Raw genomic sequence first — 17,339 nt, forward strand, 5'->3', positions numbered from 1 at the left:
GAACTTTTGAAATTAGTTTTATTTTCTGACTTGTTTTAGGTCTGTCGCTTCTCGAGGAGAGAAATTGGTCTACGTGTCACTTGTAACATATATCTTTATTTCTAATATTAAATATCACAGAGGAGGAGGTTGAATTGTATCAACTGAGGATTAGAGGGAGACTGCGTTTGATATTCGTGTTATTAATTAGCCCTCAAAACGTTGTTACATTTGGAATTCCGCGTTGACAATGTACCCTCTGAAAGGGTCGTGCGATTTAACTCTTTGAAGGTGCGGTTTAATTTATCCTGGGCGTTTAGCCCGAATCAAAAATGCTTCGGACTTCAACGGCGTGGATTGTAATGTACCACACCAGTTTTTAAATATAACAAAAGAATAAATTGTTAAGTTTAATAAAATAAAAATTCCCCATAGGTTCGGTGTAAGCCCAAGAGACGCTGCATGTAAAAGGGGAACCCTGACACAGCCTTTTTCTCCACTTGCCCAGACACTGTGAGGAACGATTTCTAGTACCGAGTCTAGTTCGATGATCACGCCGTATTTAGTGTTGCAATCTTCCAATAGACATGATATTGTGGGACGGGAGGGGGGTGGGCTACAACAACAGAAAATGCCGAATAAACTCAGCAGGTCTGGCAGCATCTGTGGAGAGAGAAACAGTTAAAATTTCGGGTCTGAACGACCCCTTCTACAGCCGCGGAGCTGCAGAGTTTTAAATTGTTCTCTGCCCTGCCAGAGGGAAATGGGAATTGGCCCCAGTGAATGAGTGACCCGCTGTCCCCCACTCAATATTCACCCCTTTATTCCCGCACCGCTGTCAGCACCTCTGCAAATGGATAGCAGATATTTACCCTGGAACTGCAAATCAAGCCAAATGAGGGGCCTTTTGTATTTAAGATGGGCAGGGGGTGGAGGTACCAGGATAGTTTCCAATGTGACCGTGTTAGACACCCCTCCCCCCCAGCCGATATTACTGGACTTTGGCAAAACTTGCATAAGGAAACATCAACCTCCCCTCCCCCTCCCTCCTTTGGAGCGAAGACCACCGAATTTATCTGGTCTTTACGAATTCAGAAAAATAATCCCGTTTCTCTCCTCATGTTGCCCAAGAGATTTCTTTTAAAATACTGCATATTTTTTATATTAATCTCCCCTTGATGTGCTGTCCCCACTCCCGGCCCTTTGTCTAGTTTGCCAGCCAGTAAATATTACCCCGGCCACACCACACGATCCTTTAAATCGTTGAGAGCAAGTGGCTGGCTGAGCGAGAGAGGTGCAGGGGATTGTTTTAAATAAGTAGGCTTGTGCAGAATAATAGGACTGAACGTGCCATTTCCCTGCGATGCCTGTCAGATTAAAGATACATTCTAGTACAGTACCAATGCATTTGTGAATTGTCCCCGAATTCCACTGTACAAAAAGTAACAATCTGGGTTCAGCCCCTCTGAAATTGTCGGCTAAATCCCATGCTGCCGCACTTTGCATTCTTTCATGATTTAGTTCCCAGACACTTGTCCACTTTTCTTTTGAATAACTCGACCCCTATGGTTTCTGCTAGGGCATGTTTTAATTACTCTGATTTTTTTTAAAAGTTCTGTTCATTCTTTCGAGTGGTGGTCTGTAATTCAGTTAGACCTGACTGGGGATAATGTTACCCTGTTTACCTTCTTCAATATTGCTTCTAATTTTGGACACCAGGTCAGCTGTTCATCTGGTCAGCCCTTCAGTTGATAGGGAGCTCACCTCTCAGTCATAAGATTGTACCTTCAGATTGTATCCCAGAAAATAAAAGCAAATTACTGCAAATGCTGGAATCTGAAACCAAAAGAGAAAACACTGGAAAATCTCAGCAGGTCTGGCAGCATCTGTAAGGAGGGGAAAGAGCTGACGTTCTGAGTTCAGATGACCTTTTGTCATTGACAATAGTGTCTTTGACAAAGGGTCACCTGGACTAAAAACGTCAGCTCTTTTCTCTCCACAAATGCTGCCCAACCTGCTGAGATCTTCCAGCATTTTCTCTTTGTATTCCACAGAACCTTGTGCAAAGATCCAGGCTGGTACTCAGAATGCAAGACTGAAGGAGTGCTGCACTGTCTCAGAATGTCATCTTTTAGATAAAGCATTCAGCCGCGGCCATCCTAAGTGGCTGTGAAAAATCCCAGGGTATGACTTTGAACAAGAGCAGGGGAGTTATCACAGTGTCTCAGGCAATATTTATTCCTCAACCAATATCACTAAAAACAGATTGGGTGAGATTTTCCAGTTCCAGTCAAGACCGGAAAATCATGCCTGAGGTCAATGGACCTTAGCATGGTCCATGTCCCCACCCTTTACATTTCCTGTAGCGGGCAGAACGGTAAACTTACCCATTATCTGGTTGTTTGAGCACTGCTGTTTGCGGGAGCTTGCTTTGCACAAATTGACTTTCACATGTCCTACATTGCAACAGCAACTATGTTTCAAACATATTTCATTTGCTGTCAGGCAATTTGGGACACTCTAGTTGTGAAAGGTGTTATATAAATACAAGCCTTTCCACTGATTTTGTGTTTAACAATCCTCTTCACATGAGCATAGACATGATTATTTTATGTTCATTTCTGCTCTTAGTTCTGAGGATTGAAAAGGCAATCAGTCAGTAAAACAGTGTGAACATTTCTATTTTTTAAATGGTGTTTCAAAAACAATGTTATCAATAGCTTTTTTATAAAAGAAAATCCTGGAATGCAATTATCTCTGATATATCTTTTAATCAACATTATCAAGACTTACGATTCATAGGATTGTATTAACACATAATTGCTAATTTGCTGGGGGTGACATGGTGGCACAGTGGTTAGCATTACTGCCTCACAGTGCCAGGGATCTGGGTTTGATTCCAGCCTCAGGTCGCTGCCTGTTGGGAGTTTGCATGTTCTCCTCTCATCTGTGCAGGTTTCCTCTGGGTGCTTCTTCCCACAGTCCAAAGGTGTGCAGCAAAAAACAGAAAATGTTGGAAAATCTCAGCAGGTCTGACGGCAATCTGTGGAGAGAAAACAAGGCAATGTTTCAAGTCTAGATGAGCCTTTGTCAGAGCTCCACAGATGCTGTCTGACCTGCTGAGGTTTTTCAGCAAATTCTGTTTTTGTTGCACGTTCCAGCATCCACTGCATTTTGCCCTTATTGAAGATGTGCAGGTTCAGTGGATTGGCCATGCTAACTTGCCCCTCAGTTTTTGTGTGTGTGCCCTGCAATGGACTGGTGTCAGTTGGGATAAGCCCTGACTCCCCCCCAACCCTGACTTGGAGTAAGAATATACAGTGGTGCAATGTGGAAAATAATGCAAGTTTACAAATAAATAATGAGCAGTTGATTGGAAGGATTTACATATCTGCTATTTATCAGAATGTCATACATGTAACCCCTGGAGTAAGAGATTAAGTGAAAGTGTTAATTTGCTGGTTTTGTACTCCAGTATTGCCTGTATACAAGTGAATTTGTCCTCTTTATTAAAATTAAAGAAAATATTTCAAGAGTAATGATTATTTGAGTTTATTTACAATATGACAATTCTAACAATATTGGGGATTATTTATCACATTCTGATAAATAGCAGATATGTAAATCCTTCCAATCAACTGCATGTTTTTTTTTATAAACTTGCATTATTTTCCAAATTGTGGTACTGTATATTCTACCTCATAGCGACAGACAGAAATCTGCAAGGGGCCAGTCTAGAGGAGGGTGCTTCAGAAACAGCAGCATCAGGGAGGAGGGGGAAGGGGAATAAATGCCCATGGGGTTGGACAATCCTTGCTGTATTTTTTTGTCAGCAAGGAATGTTAACGCTTGAGATTCCGACGGGAACAGCAGCATACTGAGAAAAATAAAACCATCAAACTTGCCCTGCAATTCTGGACGTAGGACCATTCCCGCAAATATTCAAGTGAAAGAAAACTAAAATGAACCTGACAAGACACTGTAAATAATGGCAGAATGGAAGAATGATTTCCAGGATTGCAATTCAATCCAGAGGTTCTGGTGACAAGTATAAACTGATTTGATTTGATTTGATTTATTATTGTCACATGTATTAACATGCAGTGAAAAATATTGTTTCTTACACGCTATACACACAAAGCATACAGTTCACAGAGAAGGAAACGAAAGAGTGCAGAATGTAGTGTTATAGTCATAGCTAGGTTGTAGAGAAAGATCAACTTAATGCAAGGCAGACCCATTGAAAAGCCTGATGTTGAATTTTTCTCTGTATTTCGTGTGACTTAATGTGAACTTTTCAAGTTGGTTACAGCTTTATAATTCCTCATTGCTACCTGTTGTTCCCAGTTCATAGAATCCTACAGTGCAGAAGGAGGCCGTTTAGCCCATTGAGTCTGCACCGATCACAAACCCGCCCAGTTCCTATCCCCATGCATTTACCCTAGCTAGTCCCCCTGACACCAAGATGCAATTTAGCACGGCCAATCCACCTAACCTGCACACCTTTCGACTGCGGGAGGAAACTGGAGCACCCGGAGGAAACTCACGCAGATATGGGGAGGACGTGCAAACTTCACATAGACAGTGACCCAAACTGAGAATTGAACCCCGGTGCCTAGTGATTTGAAGCAGCAATGCTAATCACTGTGCTACCATCATATTATTTTATATCCTAATATATAGATTGAATACTTCAGAATTGCTATGTTCTTGTTGTAGCATATTAAGCAAATAACTAATTTTTCATACTCTGTACTTCTTTCATTACTAACGTGTGTTTAATACAGTGATTTATTATGATGAAGGATGTACTGCCAGACAGGATAGTGGAAGCAGGTCTGTTAGTAACTTTAAAAACAAAGATATTAAATACCTGAAAAGGAAAATAAAATGAAGCTCTACGGGGAAAGATCAGGGAGTGAGACAATTTGGACAACCCTTTCAAAGAGCCAGTACAGGCATGATGGGCTGAATGGCTTCCTTCTGCGCTGTATGATTTTATGAAGTGTGAAATGGGGAACATTTACTTACAAAGTTGTTGATATATATTTCCAATAATAGGCGATATTTGGAAAACCACAGAATGTTTTACAATTCTGATACAGCCAAAGATGTGCAGGTAAGGTGGATTAGCCACTATAAATGCACGGAGTCTCAGGAATAGGGCAAGAGGGTGTGCTTGGGTTAAGATGCTCTTTCAAAGAGTTGGTGCAGACACAATGGGACAAATGGCCCTCCACACTGTAGGGATTCTGTGGTAGATTGCTGGTTCTCACCTTTAAAAGGCACGTACAGAGCCCCTAATATCTGTAGTATAGATAGAATACATAGTTCTCTTCCAGAAAGGTAAGCTAAGCCATTCCACTCTCATGCCAGTTACTGATTGGCATCAGTGTGGACTTATGGTATGTTGCAGACACATCCTTTAAGCCAGGAAGTGACCTGTGTGAGTGTGTGGGGGTGTGAGGGGGGTGGGGGGAGGTGACATCCTATTTTGAAAAGGACATTTTGGCGATGTTTAATCTAAGTTGACTGGAGGTGTGGCATACAATGCATGTAATCGCGAGGCATTGCATAACACCCTTGAATCATAGAATCCCCCAGTGCAGAAGGAGGCCATTTAGCCCATCGAGTCTGCACCGACCACAATTCCACCCAGGTCCTATCCCCATAATCCCACTAAGGGGTAATTTAGCATGGCCAATGCACCAAACCCGCACATCTTTTGAACTGGGGGAAGAAACCGGAGCGCCGAGAGGAAACCCACTCAGACACAGGGAGAACATGCAAATCCACACAGATAGTGACCCAAGCCAGGAATGGAACCCGGGTCCCTTGCGCTGTGAGGCAGCAGTGCTAACCACTGTGCCACTGGGCCGCCCGCCATAGCCTTGGTTTGGTTAGAAATGTCTTGACTTAGGACTGAACTGGTTCTATACTTGTTGCAACAAAAGCTTGCATTTATATAGCACCTCCAACACCCCAAGGCGCTTCATAGGGACATTACCAGACAAAACGTGATACCAGATGCCAAGGAGATGTGTCCAAAAATTTGGTTAGGGTGGGAGTTTGTAACACATTTCTTAATGGAGGAGAGAGAGGCTAAAGGATTTGTGGCTTGCATTTGCATGGACTTGATTGTATGTTAAATACTTTATTGTAATCTCCCTTTAGAGTTCCTTTTACTATTGACAATATATCCAGGCAGTTTGTTTTTCTCTCTATTACCAATTTGCATAGTAAATGTTATTGCTATTATTGAATCATTTATGTGAATTTGAATAAATGCAGTACATTTTTGGCCTTGAAATTATGAAAATATATGATCTTATTAAACAAAAAAACAATTCCCATACATGCATCAGAAATGACAACAAAAGCAGAATTGACTTTACACTTCTTCAAATAGTGCTTATAGAGTGGCAAGTTAAGAATTGCTTCACGTCTGAAGGACGTCATCTGCCAACAGGTTTTTGTGAAAAAAATGTATATAAAGCTTGAAGGTTTTATAATCCGAAGGGTTAATGTTTTATTTGTTTTTTTAGGAGCGCTAGTTACGAGTTGTCTGTTCAGAATTTGAAATGTACATTGTGGGCTGGATGAATAATCAGGTGGTCCAGATTCAACCCACAGTCCTTATGTTACACTGCTCCATTGAAGAGATGAGTGGTTCATGAATAATGAGGTGTTAAATGGACCTATTTAGACAAACAATTATCAGATTGGTATTTGAAAAGGTGAAAACAAGGCCATTAATCTGTTATTTAGATATACATTATGTACAAATAAGTATTAAATGATAGACTGGTATTCAAATTATTCTGGTATTATACACTTACGTAGAAACATAGAAGATAGGGGCAGGAGGAGGCCATTCAGCCCTTCAATCCTGCTCTGTCATTCATCATGATCATGGCTGATTGTCCAAGTCAATAGCCCAATCCTGCTTTTTCCCCATAACCTTTGATCCAGTTCACCCCAAGTGCTATATCTAGCTGCCTCTTGAATACATTCAGTATTTTGGCATCAACTACTTCCTGTGGTAATGAATTCCACAGGCTCACCACTCTATGGGTGAAATGTCTCCTCATCTCCGTTCTAAATGGTCTACCCTGTATCCTCAGACTGTGACCCCTATAGAAATAAATGAGGCTTTCAAAAGACTAATGCTTAAAAGAAGTAACAACAATGACTTGCATTTATATAGCAGCTGTAACATCGAAAAATGTCTCACTTGCTTCTCAAAGGTGTTTGGAAATTGGCCGGTGAGGCAAACAAAAAAGGCAGGCTACTGCAAAATTCGGTGGAGAGTTTGGTCAAAGAGTAGCCTTCAAAGGCACAGCCACCAAAGATGGAGTGAAGAAAGCAAGAGGTTAGAGTTTGAGGAAGGTCGAGGGTATGCTTAGAGAGTTGTAGCCCTTGAGGAGCTTACAGAGATTAGGAGGGGTGAGGTCAAGGGAAGGATTTAAATACGCAAGATCAGAATTGTAAATTTGAGGAATTCGGGGAATGTATTAGCAGGATGAGCATGACTCAACACAGGATCAGATGTGGGCAGCAAATAAATGGATGGATGGCAGAGTCTGGGAGGTCGGCAAGGATAGATTGGGGTAATAGATTCCAGAGGTTCAGCAGCAGATGAGCTGAGACAGAGACAGGCGCAGGTGATGTTGCCAAGGTAGAAATAAGTTGCCCTTGTGTGAAGACAGTTCACGGTTGAAAACTCAGCTGAGCCTTTAACTTGAGGCGGTGAATGATCCAGTTCAGCCCGGAGATGGTGGGGAAGGAGGGGGGGTTGAAGTTAGAAACATGGGTGCGAACAGGTGCCAGAGTGTGGCGACTAGCACAGTCGTTACCACTGCTGTCTCACAGGTTTGATTCCTGGCTTGGGTCACTGTCTGTGTGGAGTTTGCACGTTCTCCCACTGTCTGCGTGTGTTTCCTCCAGGTGCTCTGATTTCCTCCCACAGTCCGAAAGATGTGCTGATGGGTGCATAGGCCATGCTAAATTCTCCCTCAGTGTGCCCAAACAGGCGCTGGAGTGTGGTAACTCGGGGATTTTCACAATACCTTCATTGCAGTGTTAATGTAAACCTACTTGTCACACTAATAAATTAACTTGTAAACTTACAGTAGAATTGGTGACCAAAGACATGACAAAAGAGGTAGATTTTCAGTAGCATCTTAAGGGGGAGAGGCTGAGACTTACACCAAGGTGTTCTCATTTCACAGATCTATGCTTTTTTATTTTTGTACCTTCACAGACTATGGTCAGAAAACCCCCCAAGACACACAAAACTGTAGGAAGTTAGAAATAAAAACAGAAAATGCTGGAAATGCTTACAGCTCCAACGACATCTGCGATGAGAGAAATAGACTCAATATTTCAAGTCATAATCCTTCATCAGAACTCAGAGAAAGTTAAAAGCTACATGATATCCAGGTGTGTATTTATTTACACATATATAGTGCAGTGAATTTACAATCCTAACAGTTATGAGGTAAAGATAAGTCTTGCCAAAGCCCTGATTTACATATAATACCAATTAATCAGTATGAGAATTCGTAGAACTTGCTTCCTAGAATCATAGAATCCCTACAGTGCATAAGGAGCCATTCAGCCCATCGAGTCTGCACCAACAACAATCCCACCCAGGCCTTATCCCCATCACACCCTCCCCACCCTGTATTTACCCTAGCTATTGCCCCTGATAGTCAGGGACAATTTGGCATGGTCAATCAACATAACCTGCACATCTTTGGACTGTGAGAGGAAACTGGAGTGCCTGGAGGAAAACGTGCAGACTCCACACAGACGGTGACTTGAGGCTGCAACTGTATCTGGGTCCCTAGCGCTGTGAAGCAGCAGTGCTAACCACTGTGTCACCGTGCTGCTCAAGATGTCTTAAGTGTAGTAATATATCAGCAATACTTAATGGAACCATGCTCTATATGTTAAGGGCAGTTTTTTTAAAAAAAATTTTGTCACAAGTAGGTTTACATTAACTGACTTAATGGAGCCATGCTCTATACGTTAAGAACAGTTCTTTTTATTGTCACAAGTAGGCTTATATTAACACTACAATGAATTTTCACGTAACTTCATTGTGCTGTTAATGTAAGCCTACTTGTGACAATAAAAAAACTGTTCTTAACATATAGAGCATGGTTCCATTATTAAGTCAGCAATCCCTCATTTTAGCGCTTAAACACTAAAGTTTTGACACTTAGGATTCCTTTCATCTGTTAAGGACTTTGAAACCAGAATTCAGAACAAACTTTATGATGCTTCCTCCCTGACACCGTTTGCCCCCAAACCCCCAACTGCCTCAGATGAAATGCAACAATGTTCTGTTTTTGCCAGGCATTGCAATAGCATTTTCTTTGGTATCTTTTTTCAGTTAACACGTAACAGTAATCCTCAAAGTAACATTAGATACAGATGAATATCCATTAATGCTTTCCACTGGCATTGATTTATCCTTTCACTAAGATTATCAAAAATACAAAAAAAGTGGCCTGAAACAGCTCTTAAAAATACCAGCTGATTTATTAATCAAAATTTTGAATAATAAATAATTTCTGAAGATGAGTATTTGCCGCGAACTTGTTAACTTTGCAACAGTTGATGAGTATTAATGACTATAAATTACACCAGCACTAGGCTGAATACATTTACTGAGAGGCACACAGAGAGCACTGTGCAACAACACTTTGCAAAGCAACACTCAGCATAAGAGGCAGGCTATTTAGAGTTGAAATGAGGAGGAATTGCTTCATTCAGAGGGTGGTGAATGTTTGCAATTCTCTACCCCAGAATGGTAGCTCAATCAATGAGCATGTTCAAGGCAGATTTCATAGAATCCCTGCAGTGCCAAAGGAGGCCACTTGGCCCATCAAGTCTGCACTGACTCTCTGACAGAGCATTTTACCCAATCTGTAATTTTCTTTGTTCTTTGTGAGTTATCCGAAGTATCCCAAAGCCATCATCCCAAAGTACTTTACAGCCAACAGTGTCCTGTTAGAATTTTAAATGTAGTAATATATGGAGTGTCTACGAGATCCTCCCTTATTCATCTAAACTCCAGTAAAAATAATCCTAACCTAGTCAATCTCTCCTCATACATCAGTCCCGGCAGCAGTGCTAACCAAAATGCCACCATGCTGCCCCAGTGACATCAAGGGATATGGAGGTAGCACGGGAGAGTGGTACTGAGGTAGGTGTTCAGCCTTGATCTTATTGAATGGGCCGAATGATCTATACCTGCTCCTACGTTTCCTACAGCCTGAACTTTTCATCCACCAGGCGCATGCACTTGCTGAGCCTGAAAGTTGACTTGAAACAGGTACCTGTCCCCAGGGTGCAATTTGATAATGCTGGCTGATTAAGGGGCATCCAACATGAAACACACTCTGTGAAAGGCTGCGGCAGGGAGCTGGGAAGAGGGTGGGCATCAAGTACAGGGACAGTGCAGGTTAGTATATTGAATGTACTCCCTCAGGGGGACAGCCACTATGGAGCTGCCTCAGGGAGCTACTGACCTGGGAAAAATAAATATTGACACCAAATCTACGCCACAAGTGTCCAGGCAACACAGACAGCAGAGCTTTAATCTCCATATTGGGGCAGCATGGTGGCACAGTGGTTAGCACTGCTGCCTCACAGCGCCAGGGACCTGGGTTTGATTCCCACCTTGCGTCACTGTTTGTCTGGAGTTTGCACATTCTCCCTAAGTCTGCATGGGTTTCCTCTGAGTGCTCCGGTTTCCTCTCACAGAGTGAAGGATGTGCTCGTTAGGTGCATTGGCCATGCTGAATTCTCCCTTAGTGTAGCCGAACAGGCGCTGGAGTGTGGCAACTCAGGGATTTGCACAGTAACTTCATTGCAGTGTTAATGTAAGCCTACTTGTGACGCTAATAAATAAACTTAAAATTTTAGCTGATCTGAAGGGGACTTGGTGTTGCCTTCAGTACCCCTTCCGAGCGCTGTCACCTTCATAAGCATAAAAATGTATGAATTCCTGTTAAACCTTTGGCTCTCACGTGCAGAACTGTATATTTCAGGAATAGTGCTGTTGAGGCTACTTCATTCTTAAGCTAATTGTTTCTTTTGTAATTCCCATAATCATTAATTGGGTCTCAATACTGTGTAAACCTGAAATGCTCACACCAGGAGTAAATGCGATGTAGACACTCTTTGCAATTTTGTGAGAGTTATTAATATTTCAATCAGTACATACTTACGACACGGACTGCATCTGCAGGAGAAACATTGCATCCAGTTTTGACAGCCTGGAAAAATTATGCTTCAAATGGGAACACATGGATCTCAGTGGAACACAAATATGGATGAACTGGGTTGAAAGTACAAGCTGTCAAATCCCAAAATGAGAGCAACAGCTGTTCTTTTTGTTTTTTTTTAAAAAAACATCACATGTGCCAAATTCCCCCCCTGCATGGCCCACCCCCCCCCCACCCCCCAACTCCCCCTAACCTCCACCACTTCTTGGCCCTTCCACTCAACCCTTGCCTGAGGTCACTTGTTACCATATGAACTCTTTCCTTTGGGAGTATGTGGCACTCCAAATCAATGGACATCTCAGTAACTGCTGTCAGTGCCTTTGCCTGGTCAAAGGACTGACAGCTTGGGCACAATAGGCCAGGGATGAACACTGTTGTTCACAATAGCCTTCTCCCAGCTATGGCAGCATAGTGGTTAGAACTGCCGCCTCACAGCGCCAGGCACCCGGGTTCGATTCCTGGTTTGGGTCACAATCTGTGTGGAGTCTGCACGTTGTCCCCGTGTTTGCGTGGGCTTCCTCCAGGTGCTCCAAAAGATGTGCAGGTTAGATGGATTGGCCATGGTAAACTCACTCTCAATGTACCCAAACAGGCACCGGAGAGTGACGATTAGAGGATTTTCACAGTAACTTCATTATAGTGTCAATGTAAGCCTACTTCTGACAGTAAATAAACTTTTTTTTAAGGCTTCACTGAGGAGTTCTGATTGCCAACTTGCTCGAGAGCTGGTGAAATCTATGTCCAGTCAGAGCAGACGAGTGACTAGTGCCAGCATAACTAATTGGAAAGTTACATCTTGGTCTACAGGGGCGGCATGGTGGCACAGTGCTTAGCACTGCTACCTCACAGTGCTAAAGACCTGGTTCACTTGGGTCACTGCCTGTGTAGAGTTTGAACTTTCTCCCTGTGTCTGCATGGGTTTCCTCTGTGTGCTCCAGTTTCCTCCCACTCTCCAAAGATGTGCGGGTTAGGTTGATTGGCCATGCTGCATTGCCCCTTCGGGTCAGGGGGATTAGCATAGTAAATGTGTGAGGTCACGGGAATAGGGCCTGGATGGGATTGTGGTCAGTGCAGACTCGATGGCTGAATGGACTCCTTCTCTACTGTAGGGAATCTATGATTCTATAGAATTTGTGGTTCTTCATAATGAACTGATCAAAGAAAGGAAAGCCTTTCATTTCAATTACTATGGGGCATACGTTTAAGGTACGAGGGACAAGGTTTAAAGGAGATGTACGAGGCAAGTATTTTACACACAGAGTAGTGAATGCCTGGAACTTGCTGCCGGGGGAGGTAGTGGAAGCGGATACAATAGTGAATTTTAAGGGGCGTCTTGACAAATACATGAGTAGGATGGGAATAGAGGGATACGGTCCCCAGAAGGGGAGGGGGTTTTCGTTCAGTCAGGCAGCATGCTCGCTTCAGGCTTGGAGCACCAAAGGGCCTGTTCCCAATCTGTAATTTTCTTTGTTCTTTGTTCTTTGTGAGTTATCCGAAGTATCCCAAAGCCATCATCCCAAAGTACTTTACAACAGCGTACTTTGAGGTACAGTCATTCACAATAAAGTAGGACAGCCAATTTGCACACAAAAATACTCCCACAGATAGAAGTCTGATTTCAACCAGGTCATCTGTTTTTAGATGCTGATGAAGGGATAAATATTTTCCAGATCACAGCGTGAACCTCTAGGGTGGGATTTTATGACCTCACTCGGGCGAGGCTCCTAAAATCCCACCCGAGGCCAACGGAGAATTCCGTTCTGCGAGCTTTGCCCATCCCAATTCTGGAGCGGGCAAGCCGGTAAAATTCTGGCCCTAGATTCACTTTGTTCTGAATCCAATCACAGGATGTGGGAATCACTGGTAAGACTGGCATTTTTTTCCCTTGAGAAGATGGTAGTGAGACTGTCCTCCGTGCAGATTATGGCTTTCTTTGTCACATTTTTTGATACACCTGAGTGGCTTGCAAGGCCACTGCAGAGGGTAGTCAAGTGTCAACCACATTGCTATGGGTCTGGAGTCACATGTGGGCCAGACTGGGTAAGGGCAGCAGATTCCTAAAGTGTGGAGAGTTGGGTTTTTATGACAGTCTGATATAGTCACACCATTACTGATTCCAGCTTTATTGAATTCACTGGATTCAAATTCCCCAGCTAATGTGGTGGAATTAGAACTCACAAAGAACAAAGAATAAAGAAAATTACAGATCAGGAACAGGCCCTTTGGCCCTCTAAGCCTGAACCAACCATGTTGCCCGTCTGAACTAAAACCCCCTACCCTTCCAGGGATCATATCCCTCTATTCCCATCCTATTCATGTATTTGTCAAGGTTCCCTTAAAAGTCACTATCATATCTGCTTCCACTACCTCCCCCAGCAGCGAGTTCCAGGCACCCACCACCATCTGTGTAAAAAAACTTGCCTCGTACATTTCCTTTAAACCTTGCCCCTCGCACCTTAAACCTATGCCCCCAAGTAATTGACTCTTCCACCCTGGGAAAAAGCTTCTGACTATCCACTCTGCCCCTCATAATCTTGTCTCTGGATGCTCTGACCAGACTCTGAGTTACTGGTGCAATGACAGATCCACTATGCTACAGTGACCCCAATTACTGTGAATGATCACGGAAGCATTGTCAGCCCATGAATGTAAGGAATCGGAATCTACTTGCAGTTTGAGTCAAGCTTTCTTCATGCTTCTGAATGCAGAGGGCTTATTGAAGGACTAAAGGCCAATGTTAGAGCCAAGACATCAGTACACACAGAGAAGTAGGTTTACAAGTAATTAGCCATTCCAAGCTTTATGATAGGATCCAGGCAGCTGGAGGGAACTACAGGAGGCTAGATAGGGGGAAAATGAATGGAAAATGTAAGGAAAAGTTGGATTTCTACCTTAAATCTGATCTTCAAACTTTTTTTCTATTTATTTCACGGGATGTGGGTGTCACGGTCTAGTCCAACATTTATCGTCCATCCCTAATGGCCCTTGAAAAGTTGTTGGCGAACCACCTTCTTAAATACAATTGAGTGACTTGCTAGACTATTTCAGAAGCGTTGATCAGAGTCAACCATGTTGCTGTGGCTCCGGAGTTCCATGTAGGCCAGACCAGGTAAGGATAGCAGATTTCCTTTCCTGAAGGACGTTAGTGAGATTTGGAGAGGCAATGTGGCACAGTGATTAGTACTGCTGCCTCATACTGTCAGGGGCCTGGGTTCGATTCTTGGCTGTCTGTGTGGAGTTTGCACAATCTCCTTGTGTCTGTGAGTTTCCTCTGGGTGCTCTGGTTTCTCTCCGCAGTCCAAAGATGTGCGGGTTAGGTGGATTGGCCATGCTAAATTGCCCCTAATTGTCAGGGAGACTAGCTGGGGTAACTTTTATGACTTTTTAAGGGGCATCTTGACAAATATATGAATAGGATGGGAATAGAGGGATGTGGTTCCCAGAAGGCTAGAGGGTTTTAGTTAAATTGGGCAGCATGGTCGGTTTCAGGCTTGGAGGGCTGAAGGGCCTGTTCCTGTGCTGTAATGTTCTTTGTTCTTTGTTAAATGCATGGGGTTATGGGGATAGGGCCTGGGTGGGATTATGGTTGGTGAGGACTTGATAGGCTGAATGGTCTCCTTCTGCACTATAGGATTCTATGACCTATGGGTTCATGGTCACTGGTAGTTTCATGGACATTGTTACTGATTGTAGAATTTTATTATTTCCTTAATTCCAGATCTGTTTAATTAGGTGGATTTCAATTTCCCGGATCTTTGGTTTACCAGCCCTGTAAGATATCCACCATCTTATTGCAGCCTGAGTTACTGTATGTAGGTCATTGAGAGGGATCATCAAGGGAGATTAAGATATTCAATATTGTGATTTATAGCAATGGCTGGAGCAGGATGTTAAATGTGACGTTACGTAGATACTCAGAGAAACCAAACAGAGACCATCTTTCGCCACTCTTTGTGACTGAATACAGAGTTTTGTCATGATGTTGAATGCTTACGAGGTTTAGTGGAAATGGAGGAAGAAGGATACAAAGGGGATAACAGTAATTTGTAGATTGTCGTGTGGTTAATCACAGGATTTTGTTAAGGCCAGTTACATTTCAGTTTGTAGCCCAAGGATGCAATGATGTAACGCCCCATGAAAGGTTTCCTTTGATGATTAGTGGTGGCAAAATGGACTTTGTCTTTTGTCGGACTCACAAAGGGAGTTGTGTTTTTGAAAAGTGCAAATCAAGTTGGCACACTCCAACCTTCTGAAAAGGCAGCAAATCATTTTAAAACTGCATCTGATGGATGACGTTATAATTAACTGGTCTTATGATGTTCGGCTGCATATTTTTCAGGGCCTGTGAAACATATTATTGTGGTTCAGATAATTAAAACATGTTGAGTGACATGTGCCAGTGTAAATATAAAACAGTCTTTCATTTCTTATATTTTCCTACAAGTCAGTCTTCTCCGAAGTCTCTTATTCCACTGACCTTCCTTGCTTCCACTATTTATGTGGAGAGGTGTTTCCTGGCATCATCTATGAATAGCCTGGCTCTGATTTTAATGAACCCCCAACCACCACCATCACCACCACTACCACCACTGCTGCCTCACAGCACCAGGGACCCGGGTTCAATTCCACCCTTGGGTCGCAGTCTGTGTGGAGTTTGCATAGTCTCCTAGTGACTGCATGGATTTCCTCCGTGTGGTCCAGTTTCCTCCCACATTCCCACACATGTGCGGGTTAGGTGGATTGGCCGTGCTAAGTTGTGTCAAGGTAAATACGTGGGTTCACTGGGATTGGGCGTGGATGGGATTTTTGTCGGTGCAGACTCGATGGGCCAAATGGCCTCCTCCTGCACCGTAGGGATTCTATGAGTTATGATGATGATCGGGGAAATGATTTCTCTCTATCAACCCAATTATATCACGCCTTAAACTTGTTCTTGTGGGAATGCAAGCCTAGTTGATGTAATTAGCCCTCATAATTTAACCCCTTCCATTCCAGTGCCATTCTAGTGAATTCATGCTACACTCACTCCACAAATTACTGTACCATTCCTGTCCTGTCTGAGGTGCAGAGGTGAAAGACATGACTCCAGGTGGAGTCTAACCAGAATTTTAGGAAAGTAAAATAATTATCCACACCTTGGTGTTCAGGTACACTCAGCTAAAGGTCATATTCCATTTGCAATCTCCATTATATTTGTACCTGTTTACTAACCTTTAGTGATTTCTGTACTTGGACTCCTGAAAGCTCTCTGCATCACTGCGATAATTACACATTTGTTGTTACATTACATGTGCACACAGACTTGAATAGTTCATACTGTAAAGAGCTGAATCCAACGTCCATTGATATGGGGCAGAACTTCTAAGTTTGAAGTTTATTATCGTGTCACAAGTAGGCTTACATTAAAACTGCAATGAAGTTACTGTGAAAATCCCCTAGTCACCACACTCCAGCACCTGTTTGGGTATATTGAGGGAGAATTTAGCATGCCCAATGCACTCTAACCATCACAGTCTTTCAGACTGTGGGAGAAAACCAGAAAACCCGAGGAAACCCATGCAGACATGGGGAGAATGTGCAGACTCCGCACAGAGAGTGATCCAAGCCAGGAATCGAACCCGGGTCCCTGGCGTTGTGAGGCAGCAGTACTAACCAGCGTGCCACCATGCCACCCCACTGTAGGAATGTAGGCACTGTTGGAATGCAGGAACCACTGTGCCACCATTCCACCAAACTCATGTCAGTCTGCAGCAAACCCACTCAAATTTCCTGGGAATGAAACAAGAAGATCATTGCCTACTGACTTCCTGCCACAGAGTGGGAGGGAATTTGAGTGTTTAAATGCTGTTGATTAATGGGGGCACAGGCATTATTTTATATTTGTTATCAATCAGCAACAGAACAGAGGCACAACAGAGAGCTCCCCAATTTACTGACGTTATGTTTGTCTTTTCAATGGAAATAAAGTTCAGAAGAGAATGGATTTTGCAGTCAGAGCAACAGTGACATTGTCAGCGTTTTGGAGTCCACACACGTCTTTTTGAAAACCGCAGTTGCTAT

The 17,339-nt window shown here is 43.1% G+C and overlaps 1 long non-coding RNA gene across 1 annotated transcript in view; it reads left to right on the forward strand.

Annotated features, from left to right (window-relative positions):
- Window positions 1-17,339, forward strand: part of LOC145346532 (uncharacterized) — a 72,677-nt gene that overhangs the window by 4,793 nt on the left and 50,545 nt on the right. The window contains exon 2 of the long non-coding RNA XR_013887707.1: window positions 8,243-8,421. This is a non-coding gene — a long non-coding RNA (uncharacterized LOC145346532). The remainder of the gene's footprint in view (window positions 1-8,242; window positions 8,422-17,339) is intronic.

Source organism: Carcharhinus amblyrhynchos, chromosome 8 (assembly GCF_965287045.1).
Source record: "Carcharhinus amblyrhynchos chromosome 8, sCarAmb.v2.hapA, whole genome shotgun sequence".
Classification (NCBI taxonomy): Eukaryota; Metazoa; Chordata; class Chondrichthyes; order Carcharhiniformes; family Carcharhinidae; genus Carcharhinus; species Carcharhinus amblyrhynchos.